This window comes from Microcebus murinus, chromosome 31, assembly GCF_040939455.1.
Source record: "Microcebus murinus isolate Inina chromosome 31, M.murinus_Inina_mat1.0, whole genome shotgun sequence".
Classification (NCBI taxonomy): domain Eukaryota; kingdom Metazoa; phylum Chordata; class Mammalia; order Primates; family Cheirogaleidae; genus Microcebus; species Microcebus murinus.
The window spans coordinates 3,519,675-3,537,385 of record NC_134134.1 but is presented as its reverse complement, the minus strand read 5'-3'; the positions used below and the strand labels follow the sequence as shown (position 1 = coordinate 3,537,385).

At 40.8% G+C, this 17,711-nt stretch overlaps 1 pseudogene; it reads left to right on the top strand.

Moving 5' to 3' along the window:
* The first annotated feature begins 14,335 nt into the window (after positions 1-14,335).
* Positions 14,336-14,727, top strand: LOC142865724 (alpha-ketoglutarate dehydrogenase component 4 pseudogene; annotated as a pseudogene).
* Positions 14,728-17,711: the final 2,984 nt, after the last annotated feature.

The window sequence follows — 17,711 nt, the reverse complement described above, 5'->3', positions numbered from 1 at the left end:
AACACTAGAGGGACTTGATCAAAAATTCTGTGCTACAAATTTTGGAAAACTTTAAAAATGTTGGATGTTTTCTTGGTTCCTATTTTGTTTCTTTGCTTTCTGATTATCCCACCCAAAAAGATGCCAGTGAGTGTAAAACTCTTTTTTTTCTAAAGGCTTGAACGTCCTTGTACCATCATGTCCCTGTGCCTTACAGTAGAGAGATGATGAGAGTCATAATAACTGTGTCAAACACTAAATTTAGAGACATATTTTTTAGTTAGAAATTGAAATTTGCTGGATTGCATTCTTTTCTTTTCATGTACATTGACTAAAGATACTTGAGGTTATTTTGCCCTGACATTATTCTTCTTAAATGAATAAAATCAAGACATTTACAGCATTTAAAAATACATTCATTCCTTTGTCTCATGTTCAAAAACAAAAGTATTTTGTACTGTTAAATTTTCTTGAGGCTTTGATGCAATCATTGGTCACAAATGTGCAATCATTATTATTACTTTTTATTTCTGTTTCATTACCTTTACCTCATTCTCTCTGCATTCCATTTTAAAAACCAGACAGTAGAATGGAAATACCCCTCCTGAAATTAGTCATTAATTTGTGTATTTCAAGAATGAGTTGAAATATCACACTTGTGAATATATGTTTTAATAAGCAAATTCCAAATTTGAAACTTTCAGAGGAGACTGTAAATATAGAAAATTTACAATTTTTTTAAAGTAAGGAAATTTTCTGTCTCTCAAATTGTACAAAGTATTATTCTTTCATTACTATAAAATTACCTATATTAATACACAAACCATTTTATAAGTTTTAGTTTAACAAAAAATATAAAATAATAAAACTGAATTCATATAAGTATTTGTAAACATGCTTGATATTACAATCTCTCATATCTGTCATGTAGTAATTAACACTACATATATTTGGCAAATGGCAAAAGGAGGTATTTTTAATTTCATAACAACCAGGAATAAATCCTATATGAGCAGTTATTATAACAGAGTAAAACAAAATGATATTTACGATCATTTGCTAAGAGATAATTAATATAATATGTTGAAAAAATTATTTCATATGACATCTTAATTTTAAATTGTTGTGAACAGTATAAAGGCACTATAGTTTTTCTAAATTAAAAAAATTTAAAAGAACAATGAAGAATGACTAAATCCTTTTGAAGTGGTTCAGATTTCTTTTCTTATACAATGTAAAATTTTACCAATGTACATGCCATAAGTCAAACTAAAAAAAAGTAAAATACAATCTCAATTAAAATGCAAATTATAAAATTTGAATTTTAACGGCAAGTAAAAAATTACAAAAACCTTTCAAATTTATAAATGTATAGCCTCATAAAATGTACAAAATTTATCTTTGATTTTGGAAACATCTAGTGTATTTAGTTATTATTCACTGAACTATAATACTGAGATTATGAGAAGACAATTCTTTTAGCAATTTGTTAAGAAAATTCTGACACCCAGCCACCCAGCTGAATATTGAGCTCTCTCTGTTAGTAATGCTGACAAATAGATGCTCACCCAGCTGTGTCTTGAAGTACATCCATGTGTGAGAGATGAAGTCCTCAAAATATGATTTAAAAGAAGTCATGACATCAGCTCATCTCTCCCCAGGCCAATAATTTTTAAGGCAGCTACAGAAGGGAGACAAGGACTAGCTTTGTGGTGGTTACAAAGGGAGCCACCAAAGGGAAAACCGAACTTACCTAATTACCAGAAAACAAAATAGGAACAGCAGGGTTCCCAACTTTTCCCCATGTGAGCTCATTTTCTAGATAACTTAGGCCTAGTGAATTGTATGATCTCAGTCCTTGTCAACAAAACAGATATGTCCCAATAATACAATCTTCAAAATGAGTTGAAGAGCTTGTCAGATTTCCCAGTGCATCCCCGCTGGTTCAAATGTTTCATAATGCATTTCATATATGTTCCTCATTGGTCTCTAATTTTCAGGGTAAGAACCAGACCAAAAGTACCTTTGGGGGAATCAGAAAAATAACACCTCTATTAGCTCTACATAGGCAAAGTGCTCTGTTCCCCAGAGGACACAGCTCTGAACCAGGGCACCAGATATGAATAAAAAAGTAGGCTGTTTTTCACTTTTCCTTTACACTAACTTGTCCAGGTGCACTTATTAAGAACAGGAGAATACCTCAATTCCAAGTACCATGAGTTTTGAGTTGTGAACTGTACACTTTCAGAGACACTCTAGTGATATGTGAGGTATTAAGCTATTCTGATGATGTGTTCCACAACCTCAACCCACACTCTTACCTGGTGCTTCTACTCATAGGAATGTTTTATTGCAAACACTCAGCAGTAGAGCACCTACAATCTAGCAATAGCTATTTCTCTCTTTTGTGATGCTCATATAGGAAACACTTCTGTTATTGTTAAACCTAACTTCAACTTAATCATAATTATGATTCATGATTCACTTTATCAAACATTATCTAATTTTAAAATTATGAATGTTTTTGTTATCAACCTATGGACATTATCATAGGGTAGAGCTCAGACTGCTGGTGCTCAGCATGATGTGCTGTCACGTGCCATCTATGATCGTCTAAAAAATAAGTTTTGCATCTGGTTTCAGTCAGAACCACTAGCTTCACAGACTTGTATTGTACAAAAAGTTTAATTCTTTCTTCCATCTCCAACCCAGTCCATTATATCATTTGTTATCATCAATATGACTTCATTTCTGAATGCAGTTGGCTTTCTTAGGTCTTGATTTGTTTGCTGTCTTGTAAGATTTCAACTCCATTTTAAACTCTTTTGTCAACTCCCCACATATAAAAACTGTTGGTCTGGAAGAATGGCCAACACCTGTAATCCTAGCATTCTGGGAGGACAAGGAAGGAGGATCACTGGAGGTCAGGAGTTTGAGACCAGCAAGAGTGAGATCCTTTCTGTATTAAAAATACAAAAAAAAATTAGCTGAACAACTAAAAGTATATAGAGAAAATTAGCTGGGCAAGGTGATGAATGCCTGTAGTCCCAGCTACTCAAGAGCCTGAGGCAGGAGGATTGCTTGAGTCCAGGGGTCTGAGGTCACTGTGAGCTAGGCTGACACCAGGGCTCTCTAGCCTGGGCAACAGAGTAAGATCTTGACTCAAAAAAAAAAAAAAAAGAAAAGAAAAAAAAAAAGGAAAATGAAAGAAAAAACTGTTGACCAAGAGTCTCATATCAAGGCAAGCTATCTATCAATAATAAAGGAAAAATAAACATATTTTGGGCAAGCAAAACCAGAAAATTTAGTGCTAGCAGACCCACCTTGCAGACAATATTAAAGTGAAGTTTTTATAGGCTGAAAGCAATTTATCATAGATACTTATTTGAATTCACATAAAATAAGAAAGAGCAACAGGCAAAAGTAATTATGTCATTATAAAATATAGTATAAAAGCTCATTTCTTTTCATTTCCTATCTTAACTCATCTAAGAAATTATATAAAAATATGAGTATATGTTTTATTGTTGAGCCTATTACAAATTTAATTTTAATATATTTTTCAATAACAACACAAAAAAGGCAAATAAGAACAAAGCTGGTTTATTTTTGAGACAGAGTCTCGCTTTTTGCCCAGGCTACAGTGAGTGCCAATGCATCAACCTAGCTCACAGCAACCTCAGATTCCTGGGCTTAAGCAATCCTCCTGTCTCAGCCTCCCAAGTAGCTGGGACTACAGGTATGCACCACCATGACTTGCTAATTTTTTTCCTATATATATTAGTTGGCCAATTAATTTCTTTTTGTTTATAGTAGAGATGAGGTCTCACTCTTGCTCAAGCTGGTTTCAAACTCCTGACCTTGAGCAATCTGCCTGCCTCAACCTCCCAGAATGCTAGGATTACAGGTGTGAGCCACCGCACCGGCCTCGATTTTTTTGATAGAGGCCAATCTCACTGGATTTAAGTGATATTCTGGTTTTGATTTGCATTTCTCTAATGATTAGAGATGTTCAGCATTTTTTTATATGTTTGCTGGCCATTATTCTGTCTTCTTTGGAAAAATTTTTGTTCATTTCCATTGCCCATTTCTTGATGGGGTTGTTTGATTTTTTTCTTGTTAATTTTTTTGAGTTCTACATAGATTCTTGTTATTAGACCTTTATCAGAAGTGTAGAGGTAAAATAATTTCTCCTATTCTGTAGGTTGTCTAATGATAGTTTCCTTGGCCGTGCAGAAGCTTTTTCATTTGATCAGACCCCATTTGTTTATGTTTGTTGCTGTGGAGATTTCTTTAGGGGTCTTCTTCAAGAATTCTTTCCCTAGGCCAATGTCTGAAATGGTCTTCCCAGCATCTTTGTCCAGGATTCTAAAGGTTTCATGCCTTAGGTTTAAGTCTGTTATCCATCTTGAGTGGATTTTTGTGAGGGGGAGGAGGTAATGATCCAGATTCTTTTTTCTGCATGTAGATATCCAGTTTTCTCAGCATCATTTATTCAAAAGAGAATGACCAGTTGGGCTTTATTCCAGGGATCCAAGGCTGGTTCAACATATGTAATTCTATAAATGCCATTTGCTTCATAAATAAAAACAAGAACAAAGACCATATGATTATCTCAATAGATGCAGAGAAAGCATTTGGCAAAGTCCAAAACACCTTTATGATAAAAACTCTTAACAAAATAGGCATAGGAGGCTCATATCTTAAAATTATCAAGTCCGTTTATGACAAACCCATACTGAATGTGGAAAAATTGAAACCATTCCCACTTCCAACTGGAACAGACAAGGGTGCCCACTATCTCCTCTTCTATTCAGTATAGTGTTCAAAGTCCTAGCTATAACAATCAAGCAAGAGAGGGATTTTAAGGGCATACAAGCGGGGACAGATGAGATCAAACTCTCATTCTTCACTGATGATATCATATTATATCTAGAAAATCCCATGGATTCGTCAAAGAGACTCCTAGATTTTATAAATGAATACGGTAAAGTCTCAGGTTACAAAATCAATATACACAAATCAGAGGCATTCATATATGCTTACAACAGTCAAGCCAAAATTTAAATAAAAAATGCAATACGTTTTACTATAGCCCCAAAGAAAATTAAATATCTAGGAATATATTTCATGAAAGATATGAAAGATTTAATACAAGGAGAATTGCAAAATGCTAAAAAAAGAAATTGTAGAAGATGGAAACAGATGGAAAAATCTATTTTATTCATGCATGAGTAGAATCAATATCATTAAAATGTCAAGGGTACCTAAAGTGATCTACAGAATAAATGCAATCCGCATCAAAGTCCCATCATCATTCTTTACAGATCTAGAAAAAAAAATAATCATTCATTTGATATGGAGCCAGAAAAGACCTCGTATAGCCAAAGCACTCTTAAGAAAAAAGAACAATCTGGGAGGTGTCAGTCTTGCAGACTTCAAGCTGCATATAAAGCAATAATAACTAAATCAGCCTGGCACTGGCACAAGAACAGAGCCATTGATCTTGGGAACAAATAGAGAATTTTCATAAGGTGGAAATTTTTAAAAATGAGCCAAAATTAATTATGAATCTTAAAATTACAATAAATAAAATAAAAATTACTGAAGAGAGTCATTAAATAGCAGATTTGAGCATACAGAGAAAAGAGCACATTTGAATATAGTTTAATTTTAATTATTCAGTCTGACTAACAAAGAGGGAAAAAATGAAGAAAAATGAACATATCCTAAGAGACAGGCAGTTGAACCTCAAATGTACCTACACAGGCATTATGGAATTCAAAGATGGAGAGAAGAGAGAAAAAGGGGCAAGATTATTTTTAAAGAATAACCACTTAAATCATTATGGAAAGGTCTAAATTGCACAACTCCAAGAATCCTTATGACCTCCAAGTAGCATAATCTAAGAAAGATTCACCTTTTATAATTCAGCTTTCAAAGGCCAAAGACAAAAAAAAGTTGAAGGCAGTAAGAGAGACTTGACTTTTCATTTGCAAAGCATACTCGCTAAGTTAAAAGCTGATTTCTCATCAAGTCAGCTGACAGCAGGATTACATATGCAAGTAATGAGTATTGGTGGAATTTATCAACCTAGAATTCTATCTTCAGAAAAAAGTTCTCATAGCACCTGTTCAGCAGGTGAATGTCCACTCACTCTGAGGCACAATGGTGACTCAGTTGTCTACCAGCTGTGTCCTTAGGATATCACGCTGTTCCTCTGACAGGTAGTGTGGTCAGAAGATGAACCTCATAGGGTTCCTGTAGGGACTGAATAGCCTACAGCATGGCAAGCAGGCCCCTAGCATCTGGCTCTGTGGAAAAGCTGTGGGGTGTGTTGTAGTTGTTCATATTTATTATGTTTCCTCTCCTCCTTCACTGAAGAAGCTTTCTGCCTCATGCTTCAATGGCCCATATTTCTCTAGATAATAGAAAAGAACATAGAAAGCAAACATGGTTTCCCATTGTTAAAGAATATTTGGGTGTCCTTTTAGCTAGTCTTTACTCTTGATAGACAGAACAGTGGTCCCAGGGTACCACAAGAGTGTCTCCAGGCTTAGATAGATATTTGGGAAGGTTCTGGTTTGGGTTCATTCATTAGCCAGGTGTTTTGTACAGGCACTTTTATAGATACTTGGCATAATTTAATGAACAAAGCAGATGACAGTCCCTGAGTCTCAGTTCTATTCAGAAAGCAGACACAGTAGACATCAGATGAAGTTCATGGCCTCCTCTGTGTAAGGAGGCATCTCTCTGATTCTTATCAGGATGACAAACACCAGGAACAACTAAAAAAATAATGAATTTGGGATCTGAAAAAAGAAACTCCTGCCCCACCCAAAGTATGGGAGATTCTGAGGACTGTAGCTAGAGATGACTGACAGATCCCTGGGTCTCACACATCTTATAATTCTCATGAGGGGCCTGAGGTCTAGGGTTTCCCTTACAGGAGGAAAAGAGTCTAGGGTTGCTGTGTGTGGTGTCCCATGTCACTGAAAATGAGAGGACCATCTCCATATTATACTAGCAACATCTCCATATTGCTGTTCTCCATGCCCACAGCCAGCCACTCTCTAATGGGGCAGTATCCCAGGGAGAAGATCTGGGAGGTGTAGTCATTCTGCTGCAGCTGTCATCCTCACACAATTCCCAGGATCTGACAGTGCTGTCCAAACTGTTCCCCAGAGCTTGGTGCCATCATTACAAATGTCAATACCCCTGACTGTATCTATGTGACCCTGGAACTGTCTCGCTGGTGTCTGGTTGTGCAGATGTGTGACATTACAGCATGAGAAGCAGACCTTGGAATTCAGACTGATGGCCAGGGGATAGCAGGTAGCAGCTGAGGATGTCAGTTCTGCTTTGATGCATGAGGTCTGACCTGCCAGGTCTCAAATGGGCAAAGTACTGGCTTCCCCTCTCACTACCGGAGTGCCACAATCAGGTGGCAATTATAGAAATTGATATAAATATCTTTATTTAGACAGTAAAGCTGAGAAACAGAACTCTTATTGCCAGGGGATTGATGTCCCAGATCTTGATGCAACCCTTCCTACTCATGTACACATGTCTCATGGGGTTGCGGATGTTCATCCTGGTTGAGGATGGTGATCTGGTGAGCATTCTGAGGGATTCAAGGTCCAATGAGGGCATGAGGTTAAAGGGAACAGGTTGCATCAGAAACATTGCAGTAATGTAGAAGGAATATGCAGGTTTCCACCTAGGGATTCTTACTAAGTTTGGAGGCAGGATAGGTACTCTCATGTGAGGTAGAGGATCAAACCCCACTCATTGGGAAGCATACTTAGGCCATTCCTGCAGCCACCACACTTATCTGGGGAAACATGATGTGCAGCCTTTTGTAAGTGGCACTTGTTCTGGTCAGCTTGCTGTTCTTACTAGTTTTGGGGACCATCCCAAATGTAGCAGTGTTCAGAGTTGGTCATTTCCAGGTGTGTTCTCAAACGAGCTGCCATTTAGTTAATGAGGTGGTCCCTAACTGGAGGCATGTTGAGGCCTGGACCAACTCCCGGATAGGCATTGATGCCCAGCATTGGCACATCACTTTGAGGTATTGGTGTGCTGTATTCAAGAACAGGTGTGCTGGTTTTTTCACGCAAGCTCCTTTCTTTGGATTTCAAAGAATTGGAACTTCCCAAGGGGGCCATGGAGGCTGGGCTGCTACAAGTATCTTTTTTGGCTTACAATTTTTTTTTTTTGAGACAGAGTCTCGCTTTGTTGTCCAGGCTAGAGTGAGTGCCATGGCATCAGCCTAGCTCACAGCAACCTTAAACTCCTGGGCTCGAGCCATCCTTCTGCCTCAGCCTCCCGAGTAGCTGGGACTACAGGCATGCGCCGCCATGCCCGGCTAATTTTTTATATATATATCAGTTGGCCAATTAATTTCTTTCTATTTATAGTAGAGACAGGGTCTCGCTCTTGCTCAGGCTGGTTTTGAACTCCTGACCTTGAGCAATCCGCCCGCCTCGGACTCCCAGAGAGCTAGGATTACAGGCGTGAGCCACCATGCCTGGCTTACAATTTTTGTTAATTTGGTTTTCCAAATGTGAATAGACAGTGATTGTTTTTTGAGGCGGGTCCTCAAAAGACACATCCACACGTAAGGTGTCACATTATTTGTCACCATCACTGGTGAAAGCTGGAGTCTTTATCATTAACCTTCATTTTCTTGAATTAGTCAGAAAACTCTGGTACATTTATGCATTTATCTGTGCCTTTTAAACTGGGCCAAAGAGGGCATTATTTGTGCTTGACACTCTATCTTTGTGGTGCTCTGCATAGTGGTGCTTCTTGTAATCCTTTAATGCCAAGTGAGACCGCCCACTCAGAGCACTACACAGTGCCAGAAGGTGGGGACTGCCCCAGATGGGCAGGATTTCTGGAGGAAGAGGTCCCCAAGCCTGAGACATTAGGGGTACTGGTGGTCTGTGGCACTGTGACAAACACGGATCTTGCAACTGCTGTAGCACAAGGATGACATTCAACTCTGCCATGGTAAGTAGTTTGGCAGGCTTGAAGGCCTGGGTCACCTGTTGTTGATGTTCCTGGGACAGAAATGGGATGACTTGTGCATGTCACATTCAATTTCTTGGTGATTTCAGCCTGTTGGTGCATTTCAGTGTTTAATCCATATGACATTTCATAATATATCACATAGTGCCTCTGCATTTCTGTGTTCCACTTCCCATTTTCTCACATACAATTTGCACGTGGTGATACTGCACCTACAGGAACCGGAATGTCTTCTTTATCTGGTCCAGGTATTCCAGGATAGTGAACTTGAAGGGTTGGCCTGAAGCTTGGTGCCTGGTGTCAATGGAAAAGAAGCAAAATTCTGTCAAATAATTTAAAGAGGTTTATTCTGAGCCAAATTTGAGGACTATGGCCCAAGCAATGCCCAATAAGCCTCCAGCAAGTGTACTTGCCATGGTTGGGCTACAGCTTAATTTTATACATTTCAGGGAGATACAGGGATTACAGGTAAATCATAAATCAATATGTATAGAAGGCATACATTGGTTTGGCATGAAAAGGTGGGACATCTCAAAAAGGGGGTGTTTATAGGTTATAGGTTTGTTTAAAGACTCTTTGACTTGTAATTGGTTAAAGAAATGAAGCTTTGTCTCAATGCTTGGAATGTTTTAAGTTAAGGAAGTCTGCTAATCAGAGACAAGCTACCTATTTCTTGTAGAATTTGAGGACCTACAGGTTTGTCTTACATAGCCTTAGGCCTGATAATGAGTTACAAAGGATAACTTCAAGAAGGGAGGGGGCCATAATAAGGCACCTGTGACCACCCTTCTCATGGCTAGTAACTAAGGTTTAGGTTATCCCCTTGGCCAAGAGGGGGTACATTCAGTTAGCCAGTGGGGGAGAGCCTTAAGATCTTATTTTGGTTCACACTCCCCATGCCCCCTGGGCTCATGTCCTGGGCCGTCAAGTCCAGGCGGGTTACTCTCCTTTCCTCTTGTCCCAGTCTGCTTCCTCTCTATGTTTTCGCTGTGGCAGCCCAGCCTAATGAGATACACAAACCAGGCACTTTTGGGGACTCCCACAGATCGTGGCTTCACCTTCCACCAAGTACGGGTGGACTCTCTGGAAGTGGTTATGAGCAAGGTTGAGGCCACCATGGAGACTCCAGGTGGGGAGCCAGGGATGACTGGGGGTGAGGGAAATACACACCGAGGAGTTTGGCAGGTCCCCTGTGACCAGCGCTCAGTGCTCCACACGGTTGTACAAACCCTTCTGACCTGGCAAGGCTGCTCCACAGAGGACAGTCCCACAGGTGCCCTCTGCTCCTCCGGCCCAGGGCACATCATAGCTCTTTGCCTCGAGCATGGGTGCCCCCCACTGCAGGCCTGGCCATTCAGGACCCCTCCTCCAAGCTACATTCTTTCTCGTTCTCTTTTATTTCCTTTCTCTGAGTCTCAGCAAAGGGCACTCCAGCTCACAACAGAGTCCTTTCAGTAGTGCAGCGCCTGTGGGTGGTCACCAGTGACAGCTGAGGTCGCTGTAGGTGCCATGGGTCCTGCCCTGCAGTGACAGCTTGGGGCTGGCACAATGGCTTCCTGGAGGATGTGGGGCATAGGTAACCCACTGCTGCTGTGATTACTGGTCTTGCAGCCCTGCCTCCCACAGGCTTCTAGTGCTGGTTGTATTAACACCGGATGCATACTTTGTTACCTACTTAACTAGTGCCCTCCCTGCCCTGCCCTGCAGGGGATGAGGCCGCCAGCAGGAAGCCAGACAATAAATAGCCTGTGTATAATTCACAATTACTCAACAGTACAGTGTGAGGAAGCAATGGAAGAGTATAATATAAAGTAAATTTTAAAAATCAAAATACAATTACTCTGTAACAAATTTAATGGGAAACGTGCAGACTATATAAACAAAATAATAAAGAATTCCTGGAATATATGAACAAAGACTTAAAGAAATGGAGAGTCATATCATGTTCTTAGATAGAAACAAAATCAACAATATAAAAAGGTCCTTTATCCTTAAGCTAACTTCAACATTGCGTTGTATTTCATAATAGATTTTTGTCAGCTTTTTTAAAGCTAACAATGATTTTGTAAATTGCACATGGAAGAACAAACGTATAAGGATAGCCAAATTCCTGAGGAAAACACACAATGAGGTGTTCTGCTCCAATAAGATATTAAAACACATTAAAATGTTCTATAGTTAAAGCAGTGTGGGGTTGATGAAAGCAGACAAACGGATCAGGACAGCAGAAAATTCCCAAACCTACCAGAGTGTGTAAGAAAAGTTAAAAATAAAAAATACAACCTTCACTAAATCTGAAATTTTAAAATGTTTGTCATCATACAGTTTCCAATTCTGAATACGACATAAATTATTTATAAATGGATATAACATTTTTTTTAGACAAAGTCTCGCTCTGTCACCCAGGGCTAGAGTGCCATGGTGTCAGCCTCGCTCACAGCAACCTCAAACTCCTGGACTCAAACGATCCTCCTGCCTCAGCCTCTTGAGTAGCTGGGACTACTGGCATGCGCCACCACGCCTGGCTAATTATTATTATTATTATTTTTAGTTATTTGGCTAATTTCTTTCTAATTTTTTTTTTTGAGACAGAGTCTCACTCTGTTGCCCAGGCTAGAGTGAGTGCCGTGGCGTCAGCCTAGCTCACAGCAACCTCAAACTCCTGGGCTCAAGCGATCCTCCTGCCTCAGCCTCCCAAGTAGCTGGGACTACAGGCATGTGCCACCATGCCTGGCTAATTTTTTGTATATATATTTTTAGTTAGTCAATTAATTTCTTTCTATTTATAGTAGAGACGGTCTCGCTCTTGCTCAGGCTGGTTTCGAACTCTTGACCTCAAGCAATCCACCCGCCTTGGCCTCCCAGAGTGCTAGGATTACAGGTGTGAGCCACCACGCCAGGCCTCTTTCTAATTTTTTAGTAAACACGGGGCCTCACTCTTGCTCAGGGTGGTATCAGACTGCTGAGATGAAGCAATCCTCCCGCCTGGCCTCCCAGAGTGCTACGATTACAGGTATGAACCACCATGCCAGGCTTGGATATAACCTATATACAAGGTTAAATGCAAATACCCTCCAGGTGGTGCCAGGTCCCAGTGCAGAGAGAAAGCCCTGGTTGCCGCCATTAGTAGGTGGGATCCCATTATGTGTCAGTCAGGGCTCTGAGGGGTGTGGCCTAGAGCCCTACCCAATCACAAATTCGTTGGTTGGAACTGTCCAATCAGGCATGCAGCGGGAGGGCGGGACTTCCGGTGCCTGCTGGGTTTTTGTCACCTGCTGGTCCTCCATGCTCACCCTTGTGTTCAGTGCTCCTTCTTTGCTTTGGGAAACTCAGGTAACCCTCATCCTTTGTCAACCTCTGACCTGCGGGTTCTGAAACGTCTGCAAGACAAATCCCTGGGCACCACAGAAGTCGCAAAATGGTGAGTGTGCGGCCAGCTGTCCTAGGGCGTTTGAAACCCTGCGGAACTGGCTGTGGCAGGACCCGGAGTCTGCAGACCTGGGGACCCTTTAGCCCAGCTCGGCCTTCAGTCCCTGGGGCTGAGAGCGGGCTTGGGCCGCAGCTGGACCCGGGAGCGTCCTGTCTCATCCTCCCAGGCATCTGTGGCCCAGTGGGAGTCGTCTGGGTAGTTGTGTGATGCAGCCCTGTGTCTCCCCTGCATTGTGCGGTGACTATGCAGGGTCATCAGGGAGGAATTTCAGCTGGGGTGCGGGGTTCATGCGTGGGAGGGGCTGTAGCCACTGCGGTCCCACCACTCCGCTCTGGTGTTAGAAATTAAACTAAGGCACCGCTTAAAAACATGATAGATGGCTGGGTGCGGTGGCTCACACCTGTAATCCTAGCACTCTGGGAGGCCGAGGGGGGTGGATTGCTCGAGGTCAGGAGTTCTAAACCAGCCTGAGCAAGAGTGAGACCCTGTCTCTATTATAAATAGAAAGAAATTAATTGGCCAACTAATATATATAGAAAAATTTAGCCGGGCATGGTGGTGCATGCCTGTAGTCCCAGCTACTTGGGAGGCTGAGGCAGCAGGATTGCTTAAGCCCAGGAGGTTGAGGTTGCTGTGAGCTAGGCTGATGCCATGGCACTCACTCTAGCCTGGCCAACTAAGCCAGACTCTGTCTCAAAAAAAAAAAAAAAAAAAGAGAGAGAGTTTATTAGAACAAACAGGATTTATGGATCAGACAGCAGTCGTCCATGGTTTGTTTTGGGGGTCCACCAGGGGGGCTTGAAGCAAAGACTTTCATAAAGTGCAGGAGACAGCAAACCGAATCCAAGAATTGAGTGGTTACAGTTGTGTAGTGGTTATGTCATCATAAAAAGGTAGATTTCAGGAAAAGTCTATTTATATATTGCATTTAAAAAACTTATTATGTACCTATTTTCTTCCCCAGAGTAAGTGTAGTAGGTCTCTCAGGTCTGTTGCTTATTTGCAGGTGATTTTCAATAGAATTTCAGGGCTTTGCTTTGGCAAGTATACCCAGGAATTGAAATAGAAACAAATCTTTGTTCCATTTTGGTTGCAGAAAAATGAATACATTTGTACAAGGAAGTGTGGGAAAAAAATTAATGAACGACAAAGATTCATCAAAACACCTATTTCTTCTCCTATTTCTTTTTGGGGGGTGGAGGATTTGTAAGAGGGGTTCACTGTTTTGTGTCCTGTTATCTGGATGTTGGAGTTTACCAATAAAGCCTTTGAGATGGGATTTTGCAACTCTGAGAATAGTTCACATGGCATTGTTTACTAAATGATTTGTTATCATGAAAATAAGAATTAAATGACCTACTTATATCTCAAAGAGATAAATACTTTTGGTTTTCCTGTAGAAGTATGAAATTTAAGTGCCTTATAATTTCTGTGATATTATGATATATTTTGGGTTTTTTTTTTTTTTTTGAGACAGAGTCTCGCTTTGTTGCCCAGGCTAGAGTGAGTGCCATGGCGTTAGCCTGGCTCACAGCAACCTCAATCTCCGGGGCTCAGCGATCCTACTGCCTCAGCCTCCCGAGTAGCTGGGACTACAGGCATGTGCCACCATGCCCGGCTAATTTTTTCTATATATATATATTAGTTGGCCAATTAATTTCTTTCTATTTTTGGTAGAGACGGGGTCTTGCTCTTGCTCAGGCTGGTTTTGAACTCCTGACCTTGAGCAATCCGCCCGCCTCGGCCTCCCAAAGTGCTAGGATTACAGGCGTGAGCCACCACGCCCGGCCAATTATTTTGGTTTTTTTATTTATGATTCCTAGCTCTCAGCTCCTGTAGGCTTTGTTATTTGCTAAATGACTATAGCAATAAGAATATATTTAAAAAACAGGGGGTCATGATGGGCAGCAAGATGGCGTCTGCCAGCAGGGTCGTCCAGGTAGTCAAGCCACACACTCCATTAATAAGATTTCCTGACCGAAGAGACAATCCTAAACTCAATGTATCAGAAGCTTTGAGATCAGCAGGGTTACCATCTCACTCTTCTGCAATTTCCCAGCATTCTAAGGGAAGTAAATCACCAGATTTGCTGATGTATCAGGGTCCACCAGATACTGCAGAAATAATAAAAACATTGCCTCAGAAATATAGAAGGAAACTTGTATCTCAAGAAGAAATTTAATTTATCCAACGTGGAGGTCCAGAGTAATCATTGTGGCTGCTGTTTGTCATCAGACAGAAGAATTACTTCACAATAAATGACTTCTAAAATGAAAAATGAGAAATTGTATATTAAGCAACTTTAATAAATATTCTTTAAAAAAATGAGATATAGAAAATTTAGAAAAAAAAAAAAACATATTTGGCCTTTCTTTCTTGGTTCCTGAAGTAGTTCCTGTATGGCAAAGGTGAAAGAAAATCTTTTATTTCTTTACAATTAGCCTATCAAACACATCTGAGCTTATGTTAATGAGGCAGTTTTTGCAAAACTCACTGTAAACATGGCATTGTTTACTAAATGATTTGTTATCATGAAAATAATAATTAAATGACTTACTTATATCTCAAAGAGATAAATACTTTCGGTTTTCCTGTAGAAGTATGAAATTTAAGTGCCTTATAATTTCTGTGATATTATGATATATTTTGAAACCCCTGGGTGGGAGGCTGGTTGCCAGGGAAACCAGCCATTTGTTTGGAGGGATGAAATTTTCAGTCCCACTCCCAAGCTTTAGGGAGCAGGGAGGGGCTGAAGGTTAAGTGGATTGTAAATGACTTATACAGATAAACTAATTATGCTTATAAATGAAGCTTCTATAAAAACCCCAAAGGACAGGGTTTGGAGAACTTCTAGATAGCTGAACAGGTGGTGGTCCCTGGAAGTGGGGAATCTGTCAAGGGCTTTAATCTGTGCACCCCTTCTTCCCCATACCTTGCCCTATGTATCTCCTCATGTGGCTTTTTGTTTATATCTTTCAAGATATCCCTTATTATAAACCAGTGAATATGATAAGTATTTTCCTGAGGTTTGTGAGCTGGTCTGGGAAATGAATCAAATATACAGAGGAGGTCATGGAACTCCTACTTGAGGCTGATCTATCAGAAGATTTGGATTCCTGGACATGCAAGTGGTGTCTGAAAGGGGGGATAGTTTTGGGGGTTGAATCCTAAACCTGTGTGATTTGACACTATCTTCAGTCAAATAGTATCAGATTGAGCTGTATTTGAGGACATTTAGTAACAAAATTGATTGCTTGTTTGTTATTAGGGAGAAATTTGTGCACATTTGTTCTCATAAATCTTCCATGTTGATTGTTGCGGTGTGAGAGCAGAGGAAAAATATTGTGGTTTGAGTATTTTCCCTTCAGAACTGTACTCCCTTGTATAAACCTATGATGCAGAAAATGTTGGGTGCCGGGATGTGGCCTCTTGCTTCCTCCCTGTAGCTATGGAACTCTGTGGACCAGTGCTGCATGTGGCCGTTGGAGGGCACGGCTGCTGAGGCCGTGGTGGAATGACCCCAGGCCCACAGGCTGCTGCCTGTTTCAAGGCCACACTGCTTGCATGATCCTGATTGGGTAATTTTTGAATCCCACTGTTGTTAATTTGATGTTAAAGCTTGTTGTTGATTGGATGCTAAAGCTTGTTGTTGATTGGATGCTAAAGCTTGTTGTTGATTGGATGTTAAAGCTTGTAGTTGATTGGATGCTTTTTGAGCCCTACCAAGGGTATAAAAGCAGGAGCAAAAGGGGCTGAAGGCTCAGAAGATTGGAAGACACGAAGAGAGCTGTAACACTAGGTGTGCTGAGCCTGCTGTAGAAAAATAAAGGCTGTTCTCCAACTCTTCTGTGTGCCTCTTGGTTCTTTCCCTGGTCAAATGAATAAGAGCTGTAACAAGAACTATAACGGCTCGCTAGCTGTACAGATTGCCACAACACCTAAGCACTGACTTTAAGTAATTTTGCTAGATTCTTCAAATACTGGGTATTTTTTTATTTACAATGAAATGAATAAGCCTAAATGAGAAGCAGAGGCATGGAACCAGGGCCTCCAAGCTTACCCCAATCTTGAGCCTGTAAAAGGAGGTCATTGAAGGCCCAGTGAGTTTTTCCTAAGGGGCCTCACTCTCAGGTGTTCTAGCCTACTCATACCAGCCACAGAAGGAGCCCTTTATACTGAGAGAAGCTACAGATCCCTGGAAAGCTGGGAACCAGGACCCACTGGAAGATTTGGTTGGTTTAGGGATGGAAAACTGTAATGCCCCTTCTGGGAGTGCATCTGTTATTGTCCTGGGGCTGTTTTTTTTTTTTTTTTTTTTTTTTGAGACAGAGTTTCACTTTGTTGCCCAGGCTAGAGTGAGTGCCGTGGTGTCAGCCTGGCTCACAGCAACCTCAGTCGCCGGGACTCAGCGATCCTACTGCCTCAGCCTCCCGAATAGCTGGGACTACAGGCATGCTCCACCATGCCCGGCTAATTTTTTGTATATATATTTTTAGCTGGTCAATTAATTTATTTCTATTTTTGGTAGAGACGGGGTCTTGCTCAGGCTGGTTTTGAACTCCTGACCTTGAGCAATCCGCCCGCCTTGGCCTCCCAAAGTGCTAGGATTACAGGCGTGAGCCACCACGCCTGGCCTGGGGCTGTTTTTGACATTAGCAAATACAACCATTTCAGATTTAGGTGAGAAGTGTCTTTATTGTGAAGGAGTATTGCAACTGTGGGAAAGCACCAAATATAAGATCTGCAAGCATCTCAAAGTTTAGGCAGAAAGGGGCTTCTTTTTATAGAAAGGAGTAAAAAAGATTAGAAAAAGCATTGTAGGGAGATGTCAGGATGTCAGGTGACACAATTAGATGGTAGATCAGAGAATGATTTACCCTGAAGTCAGACTATTCTTAGGAGGGGCAGAGAGTGGAGTTATCTACTGGTTAATGCTGAAGGAGGATGACAGTTCAGGGGCCTGGCAAAAGGAGAGTAACTTAACTCACATATGGTTAGCAAGTATTCTGTTTACACTAGTGAATACAGAATTGTTCATCTAATTGATTGTGAAGCAAAAATGGGAATTTTTTGGGTCTGTGTCTGGCTTTGTGGTAGGTAAAATAGGGAGCATTATCTAATTTATAAAGAGGGTGTTTCTTTGCAGTGAGCTGCTCTTAATGAACAAAAAGGATGGGAGATTTCTTTAATCACAGCTGTTTACCAGCATTAGTTTCTAGTGCCATCTTGCCCCACCACTTTGTCTTGCACTACACATCTCTTTCATTTG